This window comes from Heterocephalus glaber, unplaced genomic scaffold, assembly GCF_053883595.1.
Source record: "Heterocephalus glaber isolate CG9 unplaced genomic scaffold, H.glaber_assembly_v1.0 deba00001845, whole genome shotgun sequence".
In the NCBI taxonomy this organism is placed as follows: domain Eukaryota; kingdom Metazoa; phylum Chordata; class Mammalia; order Rodentia; family Bathyergidae; genus Heterocephalus; species Heterocephalus glaber.
Window position 1 is genome coordinate 536,439 of NW_028258494.1, and position 10,297 is coordinate 546,735.

The window sequence follows — 10,297 nt, forward strand, 5'->3', positions numbered from 1 at the left end:
TTTTCAGTTTTTATATTTATTCAGGGGATGCCTTTATTATAGTTATGTGGTATAGTCAATATTGGATAAAATTGAGAGGTTCTTCTTTACAAAAGGAGTTACTTTCACAAAGAGAGTAAGTTTGGCAATCAAAAATGAAATGCAGGGCCAGGGATTTAGCTCAGTCCCACCATGCTTGCCTTGTATGCACAAGGTCCCAAGTTTGATCCCAGCTACCAAAAAGAAATGTCATACCTGGGTCCACTCATTTGTCTGGGGATCATAAGCCTCCACTATATTAAGATGTCTGTCCATCCTACCCTCCAATGGCATACAATTTATCTCCAAGTAAACAGACTCCCACTTCCTCTCTGCTGATGCTCAGAGATGCCACTGCAGTCCACATATCTGTTTTGGGATCATATCTCTCCACACAGTCTGAGAGTCTGGAAGTCAAGTTGGATATGGGGGCATCACATCCTCCAATAGCATACAGTAGAACATTCCAAGTTGTTACTCCAACACCACTTCACCTTTTTGACATCTGTGCACACAGGGTCCATTTATTAGTATGAGAATCAAAGCATTCTACTGATTTGAGATAAGAACTTCCATCACAACCACCAATTGCATAATGTTTTCCACTGAGTACTGCCACACCTACTGTGCTCCTGGGCATGGACATAATCGCAACACAGTTCCACTGGCAAGCCTGTGGGTCCCATCTTTCTACCGTGATCAGATAGCTCCAGCCATCATGCCCTCTGACCGCATACATGGGGCCTTCCAGCACAGCCACACCAAGGCCATGTCTATGTGTGGACATAGGTGGCATCACACTCCAAGTTTTTGTTTTGGGACTGTAGTACTCTACATTATTCAAAGTGTTCAGTCCATTTCTCCCTCCAGCCACAAACAGTCATCTAACACTGCAACTTCAAATTGTAGCCTCCTCCCATTCATAGTTCCCACAGGAGTCCACATATTTGTATGGAGAACATGCTTTTCAATGCTTGTTGAACCTTTTTTGGGATCCATTCCTCCAACTGCAAATAATGTATCAAAAGTTGACTTTCTAGATTTTGTCCAAGGACTTTGTAACATGGGTCATCTCTCTGGTAATAAATGATACTTCATTGCTTCCATAATGAGTTTCTGAAATTCTATGTCATCCCAAAAAAGTGCATTATTTTCCATATCTGCCAGGAACTGTGGTGCAAAGAGGTAGCTTAATATAAGCTAAAAGTTTGCTGAGATCTTTTTGTCTCTGCTCTAAATTGTGAAGGACCCAAGTGAGAAGTGCATTCAATATTGTCTCCTTATTAGGGATATTCATGTCATCACTGGCAAGGAGCTTTGCAGTTTCACTGGCTAGTAGTAATACAAATTCTTGGTTTCTGATTATTTCCATGAAATATTCCATAGTATAATTGTAAGCCACTTTATGCAAACCTGTACAACCTTGGGTATCAGCAAAAGAACAGATTCCAAGACAATTGGATGGGTGAAGCTGTTTCATTAAAAACTTATAGCATGGCTCCATAACCTGCAAAAGCTGAAGGAGGCAGGCTGTAGATAACTGGCACTCAATATTATCTTCTTTTAATTCAAGGTGGCCTGTACATGCATACTGAATCACGAACCATAATGTTTGGCTCTACATCTTCCATTTTTATTTCTTCCTGTCTTGCCTCTCTGACATCATTAGTAAACATAGCAGCAAAATAATCTGAGACAAAGGAGAGCACCGATCTGTGAGCTGGAATTCTCTGATCACCAGCAACTAAAATTAAATCACATAACTCTTTATGTCCCAAATAGTTTTCCATTTTTTAAAAATGTTTGTTCAGCATCATTAAGGGCTTGAAAAAATTTACCGGATGAGCATGGCTCCATAGTATGACAGGATGACAATGTCTGATTACTATTGGAAGTCCTATGTAAAGATATTCCCCTCTCTCCATTACACAAATGATTACAGATGACAGGTCTATATTTTTTATCATTCCAACACCACAGTTCAGAATTCCATGTTCTGCATGAACTGGAATCAGATTTTCTTCTTCCCTAGTGCCATCATCCACTTCTGGTCTATCCAGCCAATGTACACCACCACAATCTTCTGCTGTAAACTCAAAGGCAGGGACTTCTGAATTGCATGCCATTGGCCAAGAAGGTGAATTCTGAAAATCCAGTTGGCTGGACGTTCGGTAACCAATTGAAGGCAAAGGCAACTGCAGGCTACACGGATCTAAAAACTTTCTCCCACCGTTTGCTCCAGTCTGTTCTCAATTCCAAAATTCTCCCTGCTGGCTGCCAACTATAGAATTAGAAGATGATGCTTGATGGCCAAACCACCTCCATCTGATTTTCAAAATCTGTTTCACATCAAACTCTTTATGAGAACCTGACATGTTCAGAGAAACCAATGTGATTGTCTAGGCAATGGGAAAAAAGCACTGCACACAGATTTGTGCATCCAACCAAGACAAGAGAAGTAATAAGCCCTGCGTGTCGGGTTCCAGAGGAGGCCAGGGATCACAGTGGGGCAGGGCGTCCCAGTGGGAGGAGGGGAGGCTGGGACGGAGGAGAGGGCAGGGGCAGAGGCAAGGGCCAGAGGACTGAGGAGAGGGATGTTCAACCCCTCTCATCCCCACTCCCTTCCCAGCAGCCTCATCCCTGTCACCAGCCAGCCAACCTGCAGGCAGCCACCCCACTCTGTCAGGCCAAGCGAGGGCTAAACTCTTTGGATAGGCCTGGAGGAGGCTGGCAGGCTCTCGGGGGGATAGGGTTCAGGGACCAGCTCATAGGTCAGTCCCAGTGTGGGGCCGGTGTCTAGTTTTTTGATCATTTTGATTTGATTTTAATTTTCAGGGCACATTCTTCTATATGTGGCCAACCAGTTTTTCCAGCAGCATTTGTTATAGTGGTTGTCTTTGACCCAGGATATATTTTTAGCCTATTTGGAAATAATCAGGTGGCTCAAGGTGCATTGGGCTATTTCCATGTCTTCTCTGCATGTCTATTTGTTGTGGCAGTATCACGCTGCTCTTATTAGTGTAGCTTTGAGGTCTGGGTCCATAATACCTCCTGCTTTGCTCTTTTTCCTCAGGATAGTTTTAGCTATTCTGGATTTTTTCTGGTGCAATAAAATTTTTAGTATGTTTTTCTACTTTTGCAAAAAAAACTGTTTGTTTTGATTTAAGTTGCTTTCAATCTATATGGCATTTTTGGTAATATGACCATTTGAAAACATTGTTCCTGCTTCTTCAGATCAATGTCATGTCTATCAAATTTCTAATTTCCTCTTCAATTTCTTGTTCAGAGTACTACAATTTTCATTATAGAGGTTTTTTATTTCCTTTTTTAGGTTAGTTGCTAAGTTCGAATTTTTTCAAAGTTATTGCAAATGGAATTGTTTACCTGATTTGTTTCTTGGCAGGCTCATTATGGGTGTACAGGAGCACTATTGAATTTCATGTGTTCATTTTCTATTCTGGCACTTTGAAAATTTTCTTAGGTCTAAGAATCTTCTGGTGGAATTTTTATGTCTTCCATATAATTAATCATGCCAACTCCAAGTAAGTATATTTTGAGTTCTTACTTTTTATTTCATATCTTTTTCATTTCTTCCTTTTACCTGATTGCTCTGTTCAACATTTCATGTGAACTATTTTTTTCATATCTTCTACTTTATGAGTATATTTTCAGTACATATTATTTAGGTTCCTTGTGAGGTTTTGGCACACCTACATAAAACATATTAATGCTTTTTTCATCCAACTTTCCTTCACTCCCTTCCATTCCAATCATAACTTTACTCTCACTTGTTTTTTTCTTTGGCATGTGTTTTGAGGTACATAATGTTTATATTAATTATGTGGAGTACATATATGCACATAATATATCTTAATTCCTTTTTTATTCCCTTTCTCTTCTCTCTCTCCCCTCCTTCCATCCCTTGATCTCTTTCTCCTTTGAGAAAGATCTACCTTCCTACTTCTTGTTATCTATCTCTTCTTTTGGTTTTTGTTCATAATTTGGGTATCTCATATAAGAGAAACTATGTAATATGTAAGTTTGTATGCCTGATATCTTTCTTTAAACATGATGATCTTTATGTGCATCCTTTTGCCAACATATGACTCGTTTATCATTCTTTATGGCAGAGTATTAATCCAATGTGTATAAATATCACATATTTTATCCATTCATCTGTTGATTGACATACAGGCCACTTCCAAGATGTAGCTATTATGAATTGTGCAGCTATAAACATGGGTATGTACATATCCTTGAACTATGATGTCTTTAACTATTTCAGAAACACAACTAAAAGGCCAATCACTGGTTCAAGTGAAATTTCTACTTTTATTTTTTGAGAACTCTCTACACTGATTTCAGTCATGGTTGTACTAGTTTACATTCCAAACCAGCATCAAGGAATCTATTGATCAGGAGTGGTGAGAGTGGACATTTAGGGTGATGTTGGCAGTGGTTTGTTATAAATGGCATTCGTCAGTTTGAGGTAAGGTCCTTCTATGTCTGTTCTTGTCATGGTTGTTTTAATCATGAATGGATTTTGCATTTTGTTAAAGACTTTGTCTATATCAATTGAAATTCTCATATGATTTTTTACCCTTCTGTGTAATCCTTATCTTAGTCAAGATTGTCATAACACTTTGAGATAGCTGTTGTAAACTTTACCAACTTTTCCATGTAAAATACTAATTTTGCATATAATTCTTCTAAGTCATTAACAAAGGAGGAAAAAACAAAACTTTCCCTACAGAGAGAGTCTATCATATGACAAAGAAAATTATTGAGCTATTTATTATTCAGTATGTAAAAAAAAGGCTAATATTCTGGTAGCATGGAACTTGGCAATCTTAGGAGAAAGTAAAAGAAGCAAAGCTCAGTTTACTAGATGTTGACAGTAATTCTCAGACAGCACAAGAGCCTTGGAATAACTGGAAATATGAGACCACTACTGACTCTTCACATGCCCAGCTGAAATTTATGGCACCTGAAGACAGTTATATATTTAAAACCACTTTTATTTCTTCAGTATATTTTGAAACATCTCAAAGAAAGGCAACTGACAACATAACATTTTCTCATCTAATTATTTGTCACTCAGATTTTAGTCAAGAAATAGAAACAAATATAATTATTGTAAAAGAGGATAAAGTATGGATAATTGGTTTAATGGTTATTATAAGACAAAGGCAAAAAACAATGTTATGAGAGATAGTTACTATAGGGACAATCCAAAAGAGACAGCTTGAGGATATGAAAAAATATTAAAATAAACCAAATTTTCAAGGAAGTGAAATTTAGCAATCCTGATAGTGTTTAAAAACAAAACCAGGTGTGAAATAGATTAGTGGTTTTAAGTGTCTGTGGTTATGATCAAAAAGTTTTTTAGCAGAAGTGTGGCATCTGAGCATGAAGATAACAATTTAAAACCAGCTATTGCAATAACACTCTGCATGGTATTCATAGACCATTCATTTGAAGGTTACATTTGAAGAATACCACCTTGCTTGCTGTTACATTTATTTCATTTCTTATTTTCACACTGAAGCTTGATCCCTTTAGGAACTGGCATCTTGATAGTCTCTGGAACTTTTTCAAAACCTCATACTTAGTGACATCCATATAAATCAGAACCATATATGAGAAGACCCATGTCTTTGTGTTTTTATTCTCCCTAGGTGACTTGAATAAGTCTAACCCTGAGAAACACTGATATGGCCTCTGGAAATAACATGTCTAAATATATAACTCAGATGTACTTTTGAAGTAAAATATACAGGAAATGTGAAAATGCACATAACTTTTAAATACATGTGCAAAGGGATATATCTTTTCCCTTGGAGGTCAGGGACATTGCTCAGAAATTACTGAGGCTGACTGAGTTTGTTGATTTAGTCATTATATTTATGAGGAAAATAATCCAGGGACACTCAGTTGATAGTAAATGACAAAGCAAAGGACACAAGATTCAGTTATGTTTCATGGAATGGAATAAGAGTCATGAAGCTACAAGAATAATGTGGCCCAGGAGGCAGGAGTTGCCTAGCTACACTACTGGTTTTCTAACTCCAACTCCAAAAGAAATGAAAGCAATAGTAAGATTATCTCCTCTGTTCCCTGTTCTTCACAGAACATTTTGAATGTTCTTGGTCCTCAGGCTGTAGATGAATGGATTCAGCCTAGGGATGAAAACTGTGTACCCCAGTGAAGCCACTGCACTATTTCTAGGAGAATTTGATGCATCAGATACAAGGTAATCTCTGACTGCTCTTCCATAAGTTAAGCAGACAACTGAGAAATGAGAACCTGGGTGGAGAAGGCTATATTCTTCTGACCTGATTATAGGAGCCTCAGGATGGAAGAAACAATTTTATAGTAAATGAAAAAGATCACTGAAAGAGGAAGAAATCCAGAGCTTATGCCAACAGAATCAATGATTACATACTTTGTAAAAGTATCAGAACTGGCAAGATTAAGAAATGGAGAGGGGTCACAGAAGAAATTAGCAATTTCCAATTCCTGAAAGTAGGTAAAGTGTAAGGCAATCTAATTATGCAGCAGGGACATAAAAAGGCTGAACAAAAAAAGACACAAAATCTAAGTATCCAGAGACTAGGGTTCATGATGACCTGGTAATGCAGGGTGTGGCAGATGGCTACAGACCTGTCATAGGCCATCACTGTCAGAAGTACATCATCCATAAAGACAAAGATGAGAAACACTGACATCTGTGTCAGGCAGCCCAAAGGGGAGATGACTTTCTCTGAGACCGGATGTCCATAATCATCTTTGGGACTTGGTAGAGATTAAGCACATGTAAGAAAAGGACAGGTTGGAGAGGAAGAAGTACATGGGAACGTGGATATGGGAGTCAGAGCTGATGACTAAAATAATGAGCAGATTTCCAAGCAGTATGACTAAGTATATGGACAGGAGTAGTCTGAAGAAAATGCTTTGCAGGTCCAGATCCTCTGAAAGAGCCATGAGGTAGAATAATGAGATACATGTTAGATTCTATGCTGCTCTATTGTTTAGGCACCTTTGAGAAAGAAAAGAAGACTGGAAAAAAGAAAAAAATAGGCACCAAGAACTAAATTACAGTAAAATTTCCTTTGATTTTTAATATCTAAAACAGCATGTAAGAACTAGAACTACAGGATCTCCAAACTAAATTAAATTTGATAGTTTACAATCAGAAAGCATTGCCAGTCATCTTCTAGGGGTTTTCATTTTGGGTTTTTTTTTCATTTCTGTCTTTTATGAATGAAATTCTCACTCAATTTTTTTATATTTTGAAAATCTTTAATATATAATGTGTATGCTTAACTTTAGTAGACTTCAGGTTTTGATATATTTAAGTAAAATGCATATAACAAATATTATCATTTACCATAAATTTGGCATTGTTGTACACTGCACTCTTAATGATGAAACAAAATAATATAATGTTATGAATAATTTTTACTTTTTAAAAATTTTTTACATGTGTCAGCACCATCTCACCTCAATAAAGCATTCTGATGGAAGACAGTGCTCTGCCCCCCCCATCTGTATTCTATTGTAAGTGCCCTGGGAACACTACTCTGTTTTCTGATTGGAAAAGTCATTCACATATGACTAAGTAATTTAACACCAGGTTTGAATGCAAAGCCTAGTTGGAGTTCCACTATTCTTATGCCATTTAACCTGCTTTCACATCAGCACTTTCTTCTACAGGTATTGCAATTCTCTAAACTAAATTACTGGAAGGTAAATTAAGTTTGTTGTTTGTCCTTCTCACACTATGAATAAATGAGAAAAATTCAAAAAGTAAGTACAGAACATAAAGTAAATACATCTGGAAGTACCCTCACCTAAAAAATGGAGAAAATGATTACCTAGCTTACAGTTATTACAAAGAAGTTTTTAAAATATTTTTAAATTGCACAGACTATAGTTCTGTCTCATACATGAATATAATTATGAATATTTTAAAATATCAAGATATTCTACCTTGGAACCAAACTTAACTTTATTTTTTTCAGGATACATGCCTGTTAACTTCTTGACAGTTCTCATACACCAGGTTTGAATGCATCCTCATTTTTATTTTATTTTAATTTTATTTCTTTATTTTTTTGGAACCAGGGATCAAACTCAGGACTTTGTGCATGCCAGACAGGAGGGGTACCATTGAGGTAAATCCCCAGCCCCCTCATTTTTAGAATATAGAACATTACCATTCCCTTTAAATATACCCACTAGATTGGCTGAGGAATTGGAAAGGAAGTGTAGTCTGCATCCAGAGGCTGAATGCACCTGCATTCCCTGATGGTTCAATAGATTTCTCTGCCACATGTGCACATTCTGTAGAACAGAAAACTGAATTAGCTTTCAACAATGGGATGAACCTACATTTGTTGGCCAGTATCTTTAACATATTAATCTCCAAGGAAAACCTTTTGTCTCTGGTATTTTAATAGGACAGTGTTCTTCACAAAAGGATTATGTGATTCTGGCCACTAGAACACCACCCAGAGAGGAACAAAATGAGAACATCAAACATCCTAAAACTAAGTTGGATAATTTGGATGAAGAGTGGGCTACAGAACATACCCACCAGGTCTCCAGAATGCTACCAGAGGAACTTTTAGTTCTTGGAGTATTATCACAACTTTAGAATTTGAAAATGACTTTTAAAATGCCCTGCACAAACCAATATATCCTGTGGGAAAGTCTATGACTAGAAAAAGACTGTGGAATTTCACAGGGGAGGAAGTTTCAGAACAAGTGAATTTCACATTTGCTTTTCTACAAAAATATATCTTGTCAAACTTATGATGTCCATGATCCAAAGAGTTCAGCAAGACCAACAGACTTGAAGTATCAAAAGAGACTATCTACCTCATGGCTTTCTCTTGAGTGTACTGTTCATATTGATATTCACATCCCACTTTCTGCAACTTCTATCAGCTATACTCTGGGAAAAATACAAAGAATGGACTTACACTATGGGCCAAGAAAATTGAAAATGGTGTTTATTTTATTAATGGACAAATTAAGGATGAAGGTTGTGACCTATTAGAAGAACAGAAAAAATATAGAGGAAATACTGAATCATCTAGTCATTCTTTTGATGTCTGATAGCTAACACATTTGCTCCTGAATTCAGACCACAGATCCACAACCACAGTTCAGGTCTACAGTGGTTCTGTAAACCTTAAAGGTAATGTGAAATTCAGAGCTTACATTCATAGCAATAAACCCAAAGTTAAAGATACTGAGCAGACAGTGAAGAGAGATATATTGAACACAGTTGCCGATCACTGTGAAATATTATTTGAGGATCTATTTTCTAATGACTGTCCAGAAAAAAGAGATTCTGAAAAAGAGTTCCATATCCTCCATCACCAAGTTTTTGTCCCCATTCCTGGATCTACTGTAATAGTATGTGATTATATCAGAGTCCATTTTATAGAGATGTTAGATCAGATGATTCAAATAGAATGTTTAGAAATTGCAGAGGAAATAAACACAGCTCTTATGAGTTTCTCTATGAATAATGAAGCTTCTTTGGACAGCACAGGAGATGAACAGCTAGAGCAACCAGTTAAACTACAATAATATTTAAAATTCAGCAAAAATGATTACAGCATTTGCAGGTGCAGTCCTTGCTGCAGGTATCTCCTTTCATTCCTTCAGTGACTAGAGTGAGGCACAAAGAAGCTTCCTGATCATCCAGTAAACATTGATCAACAACTGTGAATAATAAAGTAGTAAACAATCCATCTGCATTTAAAACAGTAGCAGCTACATCTACTGCTATTGTATTAGGTATGTTTCTGACTAACACAAAATTACCTGCTACCTTGGTTAGCCCAGGTTGTATTATAGTTGGCCCAACTTTTCTAAAACAAAGATATGCATTTAGATTAGAGTTGCATGTAACTCATCATTACTATCTATTAAAAAGATTTTAAAAGATACTACAGATTTTAGTCCTGTTGATCTAGATCACACATTGATCAGGAGATTAAACATTTTAACAGTCAATTTTTAGTAATCTTAGTAATAGAGTATTAGGGGAAATTCCTACCAAGTGGCACAACAATTTGTGGAGTGACTTCTTCCTCTGGGACCTTTCTAATACACACTCACTTCCAATATTTTATATGCTTTGTCCTGATCAAGGGATAAGAAGCCTTTCCCAAGAGATTTGAGTCATATAGAATGACAGATCATGTTCTTACTCAGGTTAGCATAACTGTTTTAATATGTTAAATAAGACTTGCTTACAGTA

General features: G+C 36.8%; 2 pseudogenes; one reads left to right on the plus strand and one right to left on the minus strand.

The window, feature by feature from the left end:
* Window positions 1–228: 228 nt before the first annotated feature.
* LOC101721286 (kelch-like protein 5) lies at window positions 229–2,393 on the minus strand (annotated as a pseudogene).
* Window positions 2,394–8,397: 6,004 nt separating this feature from the next.
* LOC101720922 (protein odr-4 homolog) lies at window positions 8,398–9,706 on the plus strand (annotated as a pseudogene).
* The last annotated feature ends 591 nt before the right edge of the window (window positions 9,707–10,297 follow it).